The sequence below is a fragment of the Sinohyriopsis cumingii genome, chromosome 5 (genome assembly GCF_028554795.1).
Source record: "Sinohyriopsis cumingii isolate HCF-2022 chromosome 5, ASM2855479v2, whole genome shotgun sequence".
NCBI classification, from domain to species: domain Eukaryota; kingdom Metazoa; phylum Mollusca; class Bivalvia; order Unionida; family Unionidae; genus Sinohyriopsis; species Sinohyriopsis cumingii.
The window spans coordinates 3,383,231-3,401,638 of NC_142965.1; positions in this window are offsets into that span (position 1 = coordinate 3,383,231).

An 18,408-nucleotide genomic window follows, 5' to 3' on the forward strand; every position below is an offset into this window, starting at 1 on the left:
TTTGTAAATTTCCTCAACAGTTGTTTTCTTCATTGGCTTTGGCAATAGCTTTTGAGAATTTTCTCAGTGCTTCTGCTGCTCCACCTCTGTTCATGCGTACGTTATTTCGTAACACTTCTGCTCGTTTGTACTTTATTTCGTTACACTTGTGCAACTTCTTTGATTGAGTGGTATCATCTGCATATAGGTCGACAGATAGAATCCAGTTGCCTGGTTTCAGAGGCAGATTTGTATGAAAATGAGAAAGAGGTAGGATTAATTCATGTGCTGATACATATGTCATTAGTTCCTATTTTTAGGAAAGCCGCAATTATTTTAGTACGCGGTTTTTAATTTTTAATAAGTAAAATGTAAAGCAATCATAATAAATATTCAATTTATTGTTAAAAATACAAACTGGTGCGACATTAATGTCTTAAACTAAGTAACAGTTGTGTAAAATTCAACTATTTTTTTCCTTAGAATACAAAGTGAAAATTTAATGGAACTTACAGTACTGTGAATTCAATCTCAAATAGTCCTAAACGTTCCATCACAAGTCCAAAGGTATAGTGTTCTGAATGAATTCCAGTATTGAGTGTGCTGACGTGCCAATAGTCTAATTACAATGCTATAATCCAGAATGTCCTTGAATAAATTAACAATAATCCAAAATTAGTGATTTAGCCCAAACGAGGAAAAGCACTTTTGTAATTCCAATTAATAATTTGTAAACTATATGATTTCTCTCAAGTTATATCTGAACATAACTAATAACGATTCTAGAGCTGAACTTAAAGTAGGAACGAAGAACTTTGTTTATTTCGAAACCTTATATAAAAACCGAAAAGAGAGAATAAGGTGAGCAGAATATGAGTCATTTTTCCCATCAAATTCGGAAATAATGTCTCTTCAGGAACATTCAAGGGGTGGACCTTGAAATCAGATATCAGTAAACAATTTATAACTTAAAAACAAGACAAAAGCAAGAGCGCTTTATATAACCTTCAAAAGTCAAAAGGCCATGTCAATATGATTTCATTATCTTAAAGTATACTCTGTAATCATGGAGAAAAGTTAACTATGTAATATGTTGCGTACAAATTACTCTTACAAGCTACAATGATGGACAAACGCTAAACACACAATATTGATATACATACCAATAGATATCTTTATTTTAACAATATCAATAAATAAAATAGGGCTTTGAGAATAGTTTATTTATGCTTATCAATTTCTAAATATATAAAAAGATTATATTCAAAGAAGTATGATTATAATTTACCAAAATCATGTATTATTATTATTATTATTATTATTATTATTATTGTTGTTGTTGTTAGTAGTAGTTGTAGTAGTAATAGTAGTAGTTGTTGTCGTTCTTGTTCTTGTTGATGTTATTGTTGTTTAAGGTGTAGTAGCATTTATGAGATAATCCTCTTAAAAATATTTGGGAATGGGTTGGTGGTAGGAGGGGTTGGTGGATGGTATATCACGATGAGTATATGTTAAGACATATAAATATAGGAAGGGTTACTGTATTGCCATTAGACCTATTGGTCCCTCAGTATACATGTATAAAGCAATTCAAATTAATGGAGGAAGGACAGCTGTATTGTCGTTAGACTTATTTGTCCCTCGATATACACGTATAAAGCAATTGAAAATTAATATTGAAAAATTAATTGCACTGCCTTTAGGACTATTGGCCCCTCGGTGTACACGGATAAAGCAATTGAAAATTAATATTGAAAAATTAATTGCACTGCCTTTAGGACTATTGGCCCCTCGGTGTACACGGATAAAGCAATTGAAAATTAATATTGAAAAATTAATTGCACTGCCTTTAGGACTATTGGCCCCTCGGTGTACACGGATAAAGCAATTGAAAATTAATATTGAAAAATTAATTGCACTGCCTTTAGGACTATTGGCCCCTCGATATACACGTATAAAGCAATTGAAAATTAATATTGAAAAATTAATTGCACTGCCTTTAGGACTATTGGCCCCTCGGTGTACACGGATAAAGCAATTAAACAGTCAATGATAGCAGTGCAATTATTATCTATGTGATACACGGGATAGAGTAAAGGAGAAAGTTGGTATTCATAAAAGACAAAACGATCATGTCTATTGAATTAGGATAATATTTCAATTGAGGAATTCTTTGTAGAAATAAATACCGGCACACATAAGTACGTACCAATTAAATAGTCTGTGAAGAGTCTGATACTTGATCCTCGTTTAATATAAAATTTAATTACGTATGACGAAAAATACCCACTAGATTAAGTTGTTGATGTTTTGAGGTTTAACGCAATTTTTCAGCCAATATAAGCTTAAAACACAGAGGTCAGTATAATTGGTGGAGGAAGAACACGTACAAACCCCGGTATTAACGACCGGCAAACTGGAAGCCACTGGCAGATTCTCACATACCCACATTGGATGAGCCCGAGAATCGAACCTAGGCGGACAGAACTGACAAGTCAGTGATCAGTAACGGCGACAAAACACCGTTTACTACTTCGTGTTTAGTCCAATTTATTGACAGGAAAACGATTATGCCTCGGATTTGTGCAAATATTCATGAAATGTAATAATGTCAACAGCTTGAGAGAATCTCTCTCCCTCTCTCTCTCTTTCTCTCTTTCTCTGAGAAATGTGATATGAAAGACAAAGCAAGCTAAACTTTTATTGATGTGCAAAATATATTTCATGTGCATCTCTATGACTAAAGTGATTATCGCCCCCGCCCCGCCATATATTGGCATCTATTTATAGCAGTTAGATGCAACTTCGCACGATCCTTAAGTTATTTGACCTATGTTGTCAGATTATATTCAATAACTTCCTTTTGTACTAACAGATTCAATTCATAATATTTTGAGATACATTTTGTTTTGGTTTTGCTGAATTTAACGGTCCTATTACCCCTTATTGGCTCTATCATGCAGTACTAATGGGAGTTTAAGTCCAGTTCTCAAACACAAACGGAGCCGGCCAACACGGACTGGCAGGGCTAGGTATCAAACCCGTAATTTTATAATATACGAGCCCCACGCTTTTCCAGCTTAGCCGAGACATAATAATATTCGAGCAACGGCCTTTGAATTCAATTTTATCCGGGCCGTAAAATCTGTACAATCTGCCAACGAAGTATATGAAAGGAATCCTGAGAGACTCGTGCAGCTTTTTTAATCAAGTATTGTAAAGAAGAGAATCAAAATCGATGGTGTTTGTAACTCTATTTGCACTGTTTTGTTCTCTAAACTGCGTCTTATTAGCATTGCAGTACACAGCACGTGTTTACATTACGAATTTAACTTAACTGTGAACATGCAAAAGTACGATATAAGGTTTTCAGTGCATTTTGGAAGGATATATGCACATGTATAGCATTTGTTCTTATTTTGAGGAGCTGTGGCGTCAGTTTGAATTGCTTTATGCCATAATCATATTCACTTTCAAGCTCGTGTAAATCCACTAGCTGCTATTCATAATTATAGAGCAATCGCAGTTATACTCAGCGATAAAGCAATGTCACTTAAGGGCATTGGCGGGCGAATGCGAATCATTGACGCACCGATAGAAAACATGTAACATTTTCAGTTGAAAATAACCTATTACTTATAGAATGTCTTTTCATCATATTAGCGTTACTCTCACTCCTGGTCAGATTAAAAGGTTTCAATCAAATTCAGCAATGAACTGTGGAATATGATATCACTAACAAAAGATCAGATCATAGGTAGTCAAAATATGAACATCAACTCAGGCATTTCAATGATGACAAACAATCAAAAACAGGCGTTAAACTCAATCTTTCTGCGAGCGCCATTAAAGACTCAATCAAGACTGGTGGAATATTTCCACTTCTTGCAATTATACCAACTTTAGTAGCCGCTGCATCCTCAGCTGTTGAAAAAGCAGCTGTACTTGGTGCAGCTGGAGCTTAGCAGCAAAACAATAATAACAGGAAAATGAATAAAACAAGGGGAAGGGTCTAAGATTACCAGGAACCCATTATCGATATGAAAAAGGTCTGAGACTTCTAGGAACACTTCGTTGATTTGTACAAAGTCAAAATTTGATTTACTTCATGCTGCTAAAAAATTAAGCATAACAAATTGATGCTGCTAAAACATTAAACATAACAAATTTCAAAGGTATTTTATTGTGAGTGATCAATTACCAAAACAACCCCACCAAATTTCAGAGGTGTTTTTTGTGTGTGATCAATTGCCAAAACAACCAAACAATATTGAATCTGGTATTATTAATCTGATAATAGTTCTGGTCCTGGTACTCATTGGGTGGCATACTTAATTACTCCACGTTGAATTATTTATTTTGATTCTTGTGGACTGGCTCCACCAAAAGAATTTTTAAATTACGTAAAAACAATAAACACTCAAGTCAGGTATTCAACATTACCAACAAAACAATAATGTGAAGTAATTTCTGTACTCGACGGTGTGTCATCATCAACATTACCACCTCATAAAGTCGTGCACGATTATACAAGCAGACGCATCGTTTTAAACAGATCTTAAAGTATAATGGTTGATATTTACGGAAGAACTTCATCTAAACAAAAACAAAAAACTAACGGAATAACTCATGAAAATATAGTTAAACAGATTAGTGATGAAATATCTGAATAATTAAATCTTGCAAATGTAGATCCAAACGAAGTGGTTGTATTTCAAGATAAGCAAGGAAAATTAAAGCAAGCAATCTTTCGTTGAAAGATATTATCGTTAAAATTAATGGAGTAACTTAAAATAGAATAGCTGTGTTTGATAATAATGGAAAAATTAAACCTGGTGTTATTATGTCAACATTAGATAATTTTCGTGGACGAGTACAACAATCCGGTGATACAATGACTGGTTCTCTCAGTACTAATACTAAAATTACTGATCTTGGAGAACCAGAATCAGACAATGACGCTGTATCTAAGAAATACGTCCTTCCAGTGATGAACTCGTTAGTTTCAGTTAATAATGAAATGACCTCATTTCAAACTAATTATTCTAATCATGTACAATTGTTTATGAGTTTTCGTAGAAACATAAATAGATCATTTAATGAATTTTTTGGAAGTCCACCAACCATCGTTATTAAACTCTCCGACATAAAACAATATCATCGACAGTGTAGTATATACAGTAGTGTCTGGACATGCATTATGGTCACCACTTAATAAATCTAACAAACATCGCGCTGAGCTTACTGGTATATCCAGGCTCTCGGTACTTGGCGTTGCAACATTTACAATATCTACCACAATTTCACGGCGTTATCCACTTCTGACTCCGTCAGGTGGATCTCCAGGATATATGTTAGTGATGTTGGAGCAAAACGACAAAGAAACATTTACTGTAGAACCGTGGAACCCGAGCAAAAACAACTCGGCTTCATTTATTATTAATGTCTTGAAATAGTCGCCAAATTCCCACCTAATTAAAATAAAATGAACATTTCAATCAACGTGCAACGTACAGCGCAACATTACAGATATAATCAAGTACATGAATGGCAAAAAAAACCTAAAAAATATCGTTGACGAATCTACGGTAAAAATAAACAAATATCTCAGACGTGTAGTTATTGTTGACATAATTGTTTATTCAGTGTCTGCTTTTATCGCTGGAACCGTTGTATGATTATCACCAATAACAACATCGCTAGTGATGGCACCAGCAGTTGTACCAATTTGTGTTTCAGATGCAGCAACAATTGCTGGTCTTCTTAATATCATCGCAGAAAATATTCACTTGTACAAACACAAAATTACATGATTATATAATAAAATTACATACAGCGACACTAGCATACTCCAAATTATCCTTGTTATTATCATCAGGCCTTAGTGATGGAAAAATATAAGATTCTGAGTTCACAGAGATGATCAAAATCTACAAAGTAGCAATGACTGTGATAGAATCCGCGCCTGATTTAAATAATAATAATAATAATAATAATAATAATAATAATAATAATAATAATAATAATAAGAAGAAGAAGAAGAAGAAGAAGAACAAGAAGAACAAGAAGAACAAGAAGAAGAACAAGAAGAAAGAAGAAGACGAAGAAGAAGAAGAATGTTAATGCCGAAAGAATTACTTCAACAGATTGTCGTTAATACAACTCCGTCGGAAACAACGATGATATCAACTAATCCTGAATTTAATGGTAACTTTCCAACTGCAATTCCAGCGAAAAAAATAGCACTATCACAACTATGAGAATGTTGCAGCTGGCCAAATATTACATTAAAATTATTCCGTGGATTGACAGTAAATAATTCACTTGTATTTTCAAATAAAAATAAAAATGATGGAACTCCCGATTGGCAAGTTGTCAGAATTCCCACAGCTAGTTATCAAATCGAACAAATCAACGATGCATTCCAGCGCAGAAATGAATCAAAAATAGTTATCACCATTCACGAACCAACTTTATCAGCTGCGATAGAAATATGTTCAACATATGATGTTGTAGATTTTTATCAATCATCGATCCGATCTGTTTTAGAATATAAAAAACCACCAGAACCAAACTTAACTGAATTCGTCACAAATGAAAAAATATTATAACAATTCCAAAATATCGAGAAGAAGAATCTCCATTACACTCTGATCTTGAACATTTCTATTTTTCTAGGATAGTCAGATCGGTAGGAGGATTTTATGCTGTTAATGAATAAATATTCAAATCATTAACTAATAAAATTAGAAATGATTATATAATATGTCTGCATCATTAGTAAATCTATTTAAAATTATATTCAGGAGTGTCCTAATGACGATGTAAAAAAGAAACTCATTGAAACAATACATCATTTAACTTTAGTTATATCAGACCTTGACTATATTAATCGAACAAGTATTGAGCATATAACTAATGCAGAGATTGCACTGCAACAATATAATAGAAATGAAACTTATAAAGAAATATTTTTCGATTATTACTGAAGCAGAATTACCAACGTTTGCAATACCAGGATATGAAACAGAAGGACTAAAAAGAAAACTCATCATTATCAATGAATATTTTCCACAAATTCTTGAGTCATGGAAATAAAAACACCTCCACCATCAATAATTCTAAGACATTACACCAGAAATTGTAAATATAATTTCAACAATCGCAGTGAATCTTGTATGTGATGTAATTGATGGCAGCTATTAAATAGATCTTGACAAATCTTGTCAGGCCCAGGAAGGACATATTTTATATACATTTACACCTCAAGTACCTCCTGATATTTGATCGTACAAGAGCCTATTAATCATGTTTATTATGTTGTCATAATCCGTTATTATCAAGAATAAATTTCAAACTTACTGACCAGAGCTAACACTTATTGATTTAAGAAATGAAAATCTGAATATAAAGTTCTACGCAAAATGTTAAAAAAGATACAAGGTAAATATTTGTTTCTATTGATTCTTGCCATGACAGGAACCCTAGTTGCCATAAATTTCATTTGTATTACTTTAATTTTCAAAATCCACTTTACTACTTGCACTTTGACTTTCATTAATAACTTTGTCATTGTTATCTGACATACTTTTTTTCAACTGCCTCAAGAGCATGTTAGTAATTTGTTTCTTCTCACATTCGTCAGCTAATTCTGATCTAATTTTCTCGATCGCGTGTGAGAGAGATAAAAAATTTTAAACTTCTGTATCTTTAACAATAACCAAAGATTGGAACATACACTGTTGGGTTTGCTTTATAAATCTGTATTCTGCGGGTACTTTATATCTATCTTAGAATTTTTGTGCTTGCAAAGATTCAAACTCACAAATAATTTTTTTTGGATCAAGCTGATTTTTTATGCAGTCATGTTTTAAATTTTTAATTGTAGAAAAAATATCATTAGTGTCTTCGTAATTCATTATAAAATATATATCTACATATGTATTGTATTAAGCTATTTACAGTTTATAAAGTAGCATATTTACAGCATTGTATATTAAGCTATATGCAATCTTAATTTTAATACATATATTAGCATATTCACAGCATTGTATTAAGCTTTTTGCAGCACTATATACAATCTTAGTTCTAAGGACGGCAAAAATATAATCATAATTATAGTAGCATATTTACAGTATTGTATTAAACTATTTACAGCAGATTATATACAGTCTTAATTCTAAGGACGGCACAATACGTGGTGACATGGTGGGGAGGGTGTTTTATTTTTCTGTTGAAGTTTGTGCATGGGGTGGACCCCCACTTTTGTAAAGAAAAATTTCAAATTATCGCCTCCGTCGACAGTTGTCAGTCAGTCGCCGGACCTCCTTGAGTATGAGAATCCAACACTCTAGCATTGTACCACTGTACACATCTTACAGATACATGTTTCAGAAATTATTATAAAGTTACCTTTGCTGGATTTATAAGTCGAAGTAATGTTATTTTATCAGACGGAACTAAATTAGGTACAATTGTGAGTTATATTGATGGGGAGTCACCGCAGTTTAGTCATTAGTCTTCAATGCTTGCATACGTTTCGATAAATCTATTATCGATGATAGAGCTTCTGAGTTTGCTGTTAGAGTCGCTACGGATTCACTTTATATCAATAAAAAATACAGGATTGCAAAAACATCTACATATCAGCACGTATGCATCATGGGGCGAATGGAGAATAAAACAAGAAAATAAATTTGATTATTCTGAATCCGCCGACGTTGGAATTAAGAATATATATTACCGAAAAAAATTAAATATCAAAATTTTCATCAGCACCATTGTTATATGATCCTGTAGCTAGACATAAAACAGTTTATCTCAATGGGCCTGGAGGTTGTGCGAAAACAACTCGTGTGATTACATTATTCTTGAACTGTTGTTCAGAAATAGTTGTAATAACACCGACCCACAGACTCGCAAGAGAAATGAGAGAGAAAAAATATTAGCTCATGCACTTATCACAATTTTTTTCGATGGAAGGAGACAAATGGACTCCTGAACGAATAGGAGAGAAATTTATTCCAAGGATTATTGTTTGGGATGAAATATGCACCGTCTAATTAGAAACGTTACAAATATTTCTTGATTGCTGTAATAATGTGTGGCGATCATCGTCAACCACCATCTTTTGTTGGATTGTCTGCGCATTAATAGCTGAGATTTTTTTTCTCGATTATTATGAAGAAATAACTGATGATTACCTAGCACTTGATCCAGAATTAAGAGAGTTTAGGAAATTAATCTAGCTAGAATATTTTCTCGAGGCAGGCATACACATACGGATGTAATTTATGTTATTCAGCGATACACACCAATACCAAAAGTGATCAAAGATAACTGCAATAGTTTAGTTGTGTTTAATGGAGTTGATACACTTACTGTGCTAAATGTTCATCAGACTTGGTGTAGTGGGGACAGGGACATGATTAAGTTCAAAACATTCTTTTCATAAGCAACATCTACTCCACACGGATTTATAACAATGAATTTACATGATCCTCGATCGCGATATCGTATAGGTCTTGATAAAATATTTGGCTGAGAGACTGATATAATAATGATTCAATTACTGCAGCAGAGAGGGTGCGACCACAAATAAGTGTCACTACAGGTAAACACAATTTTTTGAAAAACACGAACGACAAAGATAAAGTAACCCACGGAAAGTTGACGTTATTGATCTTATTTCTTTCGGGGTTTTTTAGTGTGAGGTTTTATTTTCATAAATGGACTTTAAAGCAAGTGGTCTGTTCTCCATCTCTGCTGCTAGTGTATTATATTTGCAAAACCGTCTATTCAGTTTTAATTTGTTTCCGGTCAGTCTGATTTGTCATGAGCGCTCGGTGGTAAAATGAAAATTATAAAATATATTGATCTGTGCTGATATAATTGATCTGTTCGATCTTGTGAATGTCAGTTTCAGTAAGTAATTTGATACCAAAGACGATCAATGCGAATGTTCAGTAACTTTCCATTATCTGGACTCGATCACATGAATAGGCAATTTCGGAATAAACTGGGTCATAAAATCTGTCATTTGTGGTATGATGTGAAATATAATCGTAACAGAAGGTGTATATACGGAGAGAACGGAGCAATCCGATTCGTTCCATTTTGGAGTCATCCTCATTTTTTGTGTTCCGATTGTAAGTCTGCAGACGTGTTTTATGTTGTACTTAGATATTATTCGATAGGAAAAACATTTGTTTGGATTCTTCAGTGGAAATAGAAAAATGCTAATTATTTTGACTTTATTATTATTGTGGAACAATTGTGAATTATTCAAAGGAATAATGCACAACGCCATATTGATAACGTCACTGTTCTTGGCAGTTTTGAAATTTATGTAGAAGTTTTCATTGTTACGACCTTCACAAAACTTTATCAATATTTGTTTGGATTCTCTTCAACATACTGTTCTTTTCTCTGACAGTTTCGTTGATAATATTGAAAATGTAATTGTTATATATATATATATATATATATATATATATATATATATATATATATATATATATATATTGCCAGGAATTTTGATAATCATTTGTCTCACTTTTCCAAAAGGACAATAAAACTGCATTTTAGATCTTTGGATGGTACAAATCCTTTATAAAGGTCATATATGCATCAATATTTATTATCATAGATGAAACTAACGTTTCCTTCTTTGATGTAAATGTGAAAGAGTTTGAAACGTTCAAGACCTTGATTAACAACGGCTTTCGACAAAATCATTTCATGTGAAATTCCATAATATCACGGAAAAAGTCAGTTCAGGCTATGTAAAGAAATGACGAGCTGCTGAGTATTTTTCTTTTAGGTATCTTTCAGTACCTTCCACGATTTCAGAGACGTTTTACAACTCGTACATTTTCGGTAACCAAGCATTAACAGTGCGTGTAAAGATTCCAGTTTTGTTTCTCCTTCCAGTGGAGACTGATACAGAAGAGGCGAGAAGGGCTATATCAACATACGCTAAGGATAATAAGTTGACGACAGTCTCTCCCTCAGACAGCTCAGCATAAAGCTACAGCATACAGCGTAAAGCTACAGCATACAGCGTAAAGCTACAGCATACAATCAAACTGAGCCACTTCACATTTCTCCATTCTCTGCCTATTGCTAAACAACTTCTCGACACCAACATGTCCAAATTCGGAAGCAAATAGAACTCGTGGTGGTTTGACTAAACGTGTTTAATTACATGTAACAATGTGATGTAAATTTGGATGGTGTCACATCGACATGTGAAGAATCGCCTTTGATACGTACTGTACGTACTGGTCTCCAATCAAAGCAAATGTCTCGAACATCATACCGGCAAATTCATCAACTGAAACTTTCGTGTGTTCCTTTATTGTATCGGGAACAGACTTGAAATGAATCACGAATAAATCGTCTTTGTCTGGCGAATGTTCCTTCTTCTCACTTGCAGCTCGAGTATCACATATTTTCTTTATCAACTTGAGAAGAGCTCTTTTCACACATTGCAATTGGTGGATGATTGTTCCATCTGGCTTTAAAATTGACTGGCAAGAACACATGGAAGTGTGTATGTGTGTGTGTGTGTGTGTGTGTGTGTGTGATTTGGATTGTTTAACGTAGCTTTAACAGTCATATCGCTAAGATGTTTACAGTGTGGCAGTTTATAGTGATGTCTAGAAATGAAGCATCGTGCCGCAGACACTAGCATGATGTTCCACCCAGTCACATTATCCTGACACCAGGCTGACCAGTCATCGTCTTCGTTTTCCTTGTTTTCTCCTCTCTTTTCCCTCGCAAACTCTTTCTTGATCCATTTTTGATGCCCCTTTAGTCTTGACTGTTGATCCTTTCGAACTTTGTATTCTGTTAATGAGATGTTTGTGTCCGTTTATCGATTCAATATTAGGACAATCACTAGTCATACCAAAATATACTCTCTCTAACTGTGTATCTGTGAAGACTCAATTTTCCTATCTCTTCTGTGGCTGACTCTTACTGCTGCACCTCTGAATTCATTTTTGAATGGGGTGAAAACCTAATGACATTCCTTTCTTGGATGTATCAGACCATCTCTTCTTACAGTACGTTTATAATCATTATCATGGGCCTCTATCCCCATGCATATCTTAGATCATGGGTCGGCAACCTATTTTACATAGCGTGCCACTTTTTGCCGAATTAATTACAAAATGAACGAGCGCGTGCCACCAGTAAGAGAGTCCCACTGTTAAAATCGAGATTTTTGGCTGCCCTTTGCGTGCCACACAAAACCTCTTGACATGCCATCTTATGGCACGCGTGCCGTAGGTTGCCGACCCCAGTTTTAGATGCTGTCTCCTCGTCGCTTGTAACACGTTTTCCTGAGATGAAAAACATGATCACTGTGTACACTTCTTCTTTGCTCGTCTAATGTTGACAAATATATCATTACATTTTATAGTGTGGCAAACGGTTGATTACATGTCTTTGCGTGTATGTGGTAAATCTCTCGGGCAGTATCTAATTCACATATAAAAATATTATCATTATAGGATGTACAGACTAGAGCATGAATAATTTGAACGTGATTTGAATTGTATTTTTCTATCAAAAGCCGCGTGCATGATCTAGCATGACTGGAAACCCCGAATAGCAGTAAAGTCTTCACATGACATGTATTTGGTTTTCATCATCCTTTGAATCCATTGGTTTTGCACTTTTCGCCTTTAATTGGTCGTACACTATATATTTTTGTTATAATACCCAACTACTGGGAAAGCCAATTATCCAATTAGGGCCAGTATAAATTAATGGTCTGTAGTATTTACCTATGGAGTAACTACTTGTAAAATGGTTAATGGGTACCTATGGCGTAACTACTTGTAAAATGGGATATGTGTACGTTTGGAGTAACTAGGTGTAAAATGGGATATGAATACCTATGGAGTAACTACTTATAAAATGGGATATGGGTACCTATGGATTAACTACTTGTAAAATGGGATATGGGTACCTATGGTGTAACTACTTGTAAAATGGGATATGGGTTCCTATGGATAAACTACTTGTAAAATGGGATATGGGTACCTATGGATAAACTACTTGTAAAATGGGATATGGCTACCTATGGAGTAACTACTTGTAAAATGGGATATGTGTACCTTTGGAGTAACTACTTGTAAAATAAATTGGATATGGGTACCAAAACTATCATTAAAATAAATAGCTTCACATCATTATTCTGTTTTTTATTTCATAATATGATATTTAAATAGGTCAGTGGAGAAAAATGATCTCGCCACAATGACGATATCATTTTCATCGCCACAGTGGCAACAGCATAATTGAAACTACTTTCTTTTTCTATTTAGGAGGTATTCTGCCCTTGTTTATGTTAATACGACCTGTATTTTAATATTTAGGCTTATTCTGACCTGTATTTTAATATTTAGGCGCTTTTTTGACCTGTATTTTAATATTTAGGCTTATTTTAGTTTTTCTTCTTCTTTTCATTGTCTCTCCCCCTTCCTCCCCCCCCCCCGCTCTCTCTCTCTCTCTCTCTCTCTCCACCAGAATGAATAGACCTTAAAATGTGTCACGTTTGTTGCCTCATTATTATTCCTGTTTATATTCAATAAAAAGGCGCCATCAAGAATGCGTAAAATTGAACATCAAACCACAGAAAGCATGAAACATATGTCCACTCTTCTATAAATAGTTTTCAGTATGAATTATGCAAATTGTCAGTGGCTGAACTTACACGACCTGTTGCTATTCGATATTCTGTCAACCGTACAGTATCGTAGACTTGTTGCAATCAGCTACAGACGATACACATTTTTGAAACAAATCTCTTGATTACATGTGGTATTAACAATGCTCCTACCTGAAAACGATGTCAGGCATTGGTTAGAGTCGATTATAAACCGAAAATAGCGATAATATAAATTTGGTTGCAGCGTCATTACCGATATAAGCTTGCGAGTCCACAATATTCACGTCTGAATGCAGATATGATAAAACTAGTTACCAAAATCATTGCAGTGAACTCACAATCATTCAATTATGTTCTTTAATGATGTTACAATCTGAGGTGTGTTCGAGAGTATTGTTGTGTGTCTCGATTCCTGTCTCAATACCTTTCGCTCAGTATGATTTGTTTGATTTTATTATGTGGTGATAGTTTGAATATGGAGTGATCACTTTTATGTCTTTTGTTTGACCATGTTTCTTCCTTCATTTTTTTCCAATTCATATGTAACCTAGTCACCTAATATCACACGATTTAGAAAATTCCATCTGTACGATTAAGCAGCAAACGGGGACTAGGCTGTAGCTATGTACGATTAGGTTACAAAGGGGGACTAGGCTGTAGGGCACTTCCGATCAGTATTAAGATGTCCTCAAAATGGCAACCTCAATACACCTGGCACTTCTCCACTATCGTATGTAAATAGCTGACATTATTACATTTGGCTTTCCGTACAACATATTCGGCGGAAATGAAGGACAATATCATTTTTCAGTGCAGTAAACCTAAATAAACGAATACACGTGAAAACCTACGACTACGTTTTAAATACTTTGGAGATCATTTAACAAAAATAATACTGCAATGTATGATAATACTTGCGGAAGACCTCCGTATTACGTCTGTAGTGAATGGGGATACCATAGGGACAAGGCGACTTCGATGTTAAAATTTGCGTATTTTCAATATAGGGACAACATTTATAGGGACAGTGGGAATTAGTATTTTGACAAGGTCTTTGTACTATAGGGACAAAAGGTATAAAGGAGTTGGACTGTATAGGGACAATATGAATAGAACAGGGGTGACGTCACGGTACTGGACACTGGCAACAATGTTGCAAGTGGCTGACCTCAATCGGGCAGAACAGTGTGGCAAGGGGTTGACCTGAATACGCGTTACTCTAGGGACAAATAGAGACATAGACATAGAAACGTGGTTAGAGACAGGGTCAGAGACATACACAAGGGCATATACATATCACACAAACATAGATTTATGGACATAAATCTATCACACGAAAAATCTACTAAAGCATTTTATAGGCAAGAGAGAATAATATCTTTTCGAGGCAATGGAATGGCACTGAAAAGGACCTTTATATGTTTTGTTAACGCCATTCAGTTAACATAGAGAGCATCGCACGGATCTTCTTCTCTTCCTCAAACTTCGTCTGACCTCTTAATCGTAGATTAAGACTCTCTTCAGATAGCCTGGTTTCTCCACATAGATCCTTCGTTTCAAAAGGGCTGTCTCTATGAAATGGGTAATTGCCCATGATGCTCGAATATACAGATAGGAGGGTATACGATTCTACGTTAGTCCACATCTTGTAACAAGAACAGGTGAATGGAATGAGGTGAACCACGGATACTTATAGTGGAAGAGCGGACTGAATTCTTTCACCAATCCTAACACGCGTTACAAAATTCAGTCACGATGTGGAGTCTGTCTTTCAATCCGAAGATATTTGCCTGTAACATCACATTCCCAATGCAGGTGCGCTAGCGTCTGTGCGCAGTGAATCCATGCGACAGGGTTAGAAGATGGCGGAAGCTAAGAAGACAATGATTTGGGGTGCACCGGCCGTGGAGACGAGAAGTGATGGCTTAGCAGCGGCTAATAAAACAACCACAATCCTACTTCTAGAAGAGAACGATTTTAATTGGGATTTAGCGGATTTTATCTCTTCACAAGAATGTGTTCATGTACCTGCACCTTCGCAGATTTCTCCTTCCTTACCGTACGTCGAAGATTTTAAACAGGGTCAGAAAGAAGAATTGGAGAATGTTTTGCAACAACAGAAAGAAGTAGAACAAACCTTTCTCATTTAACAGCAACAGCGAGAAGAAAAAGAGGCAAAAAGAAAACGGCAGCAAAGAGAATTAGAGAAGAATCAATGCATATGAATGAATTAGGACAGTGAAAGTCAAAAGGTAACGGTACTCTTAGACATTTTGGCAGAGTTAAGGAGTCTGAAAGAAATGTATCAGACTTCTTTAATACGACCCAAGAGAAAAAAGGCCTTCCCGAGCCAAACCGGCCAACCCTGTCCACACAACTACTACGCCTGAAATACCCAACCTATTGATTTCTACCACATATCGACATGAGCAGGTCCATAGGTAGGCCATAGTCGTGGCAAAAGTATAAGGCTGTTAAAGCTGATTACTTCCCTTTCCTGATTATTGTTTTTAAAAAAACAATCACCCAACGGTCCTTTTCAGGACCACCCATCTCTCTCGAAAAGAGACTACTCATTATTTGCCAAAATTAATTAAAACCCTTTCTTCCCATGATGTATGTGTGTGAGTGCGTGAGTGTAGGTTCTTATTATGATTATAAAAAATTAAAACCAAGAGACACTTACGTTTTTCTTTCTGTTGTATTTTCTTTAAAAATTACAATCCAATTTCACAACACAATGCTTAGAAAAGTTCATAGACTTCTTTTGTCTTTTCACTCTCTCTTTTCTTTTGAATTTCTTCACTATTACCGATATTTCATCTTCTTCCTCACTTTCTTCTCATCTTCTTTTCTTCTCTTTTTGAACGTGTCTGGTTTCTACCTTTTCGGAGGGTACGTCTTCTTCATGTTAAGAATCCCTCTTTGCCGCCTGCTGCTGCTGTTTCTTAGGGCAGTCTGAAGACTAATGTCCTTTTTCTTGTCAATGATAAAGGGTATCTTGACCTTTGTCTCTTTTGACACTTGACACTTGTCCTGCTTTGACGGTTTGGAAATTCTAAAGACCAATGGCCTTTCTTCTGACAGATATAGCTAGTATCTTTACTTCTACCTCGAAAGAAGGGGGAGTAGTCCGTCCTCTTCTTTGAAGAAAACCTTCGTATGACGCCTTGCAAAGCTCTGATACGGAGTTCTATCTGTATTGGCTCTTCCATCATTCTGGTGGGATTGATAATGAAATGATTTTGATGATGATATGAGTGGGCTAGAAACCAGACCCAGAAAGTCAAGGTCAAAACAAAGTCCACCACCAGCAACCCCTGAAAACTACTACCACATTCGAGAGACGGACAAACGCTCCTCTTGAAAATTTAAAACCACGGTGAAGTTTAACGGTTTCAAGTCCGACTCACCGTCAGAGGAGGCAGAGGGGTTCATAACCGATTTGTGTGATTCTTTGTTAACCACACTGAAACGGCAATGTCGAGCCAACGAAGACGATCGCTTGACACTTTCCATTTATCACTACAGTCTTAAGTCCGCCGTTTGGATCGAGTTTAGCAGGCCATCATAACTGACACCTTCCAAAGTCATCGATAAGATTCAACACGTTCAGCATTCCAACGACAAGTTTCACATCACCGATGGAAAAGCGACACTGTACATGGCCCATGTTTCTCTTCCAAAAGGGACCGGACCCAAACAGATGTTATTGCTGGACGACCTTCACAGAACCAAACACACCTCGTCCGAATTAACAACCCTCAAGACAAGATGTGTTTATTCGGTGCGATCGTGGTGGGACGAACGTATGGCAGAATGGAAAAGAGCTTGGGAAACTATTTGAAAATCGAACCAAGCCAAATAACAAAGAGAAACAGAACTCCTGTTACAGCAAGCGGGGCTATCCAAAGACACTGCCTGTGGCATTCATGAAAGGGAAAAATTGCAAAACGTCTTAGATACACGCTACACCTTGAAAGTACACCTTTAAGAAGTGCGCGGACCACTGTTGTTTCGAGGCGAAAATTTCAAAGACGAAAAGTACATTCACGTCTATCATCACGATGAACATTTTGATGATATTACTAGTATCACCGGACTCCTGGGACACGGTTATTATTGTGAGAAATAATCTATGGGTTTAATAATCGGGAGCAACACAAGCATTGTGGATCGAAATGTGAGGGATGTTTGGCCTCTCAACCGTGTTTTGACGAAGGACAAGAACGAGTACATTGCCTTGCCTGTCAGCGAAGTTTTGTCAGCCTTACCTGTTACCAACAACATCTGAAGACACAAGATACACACTGGAAAAGTGCTTGTCAACTCCTGACATTGGGCCAGTACGCAATCCTAATTTCTGCGTGGCTCATCGAGCGTGCAAGAAGTGCATCCGAGAACCGATCTTTTGTCATTGCCCCCACTGTAGCAAGATTCCGGGAGGACATGAAAAAATCTTTCGGGGACCTAACACGATGGCCTATTTTGGCTAATGGATCTTAGACAATATCAACGATACGTGGAGCCAAGAAGACATCGAACGTTATGGAGATTACCATCACTATGCCACGGTGATGGCTCAGAATTTCTCGAGATACGTTGGGCAATTTTTCTGATGTACTATACGGAACGAAGCACCGCACGTCCTAAACTAACTGGCCAAAGGTTATTTTCCGCACTTTTTCAATGCCGAAGCCAATAAACTCTTCGTTTTAACCCATTTGCCTGATGCTCACTACTACGAC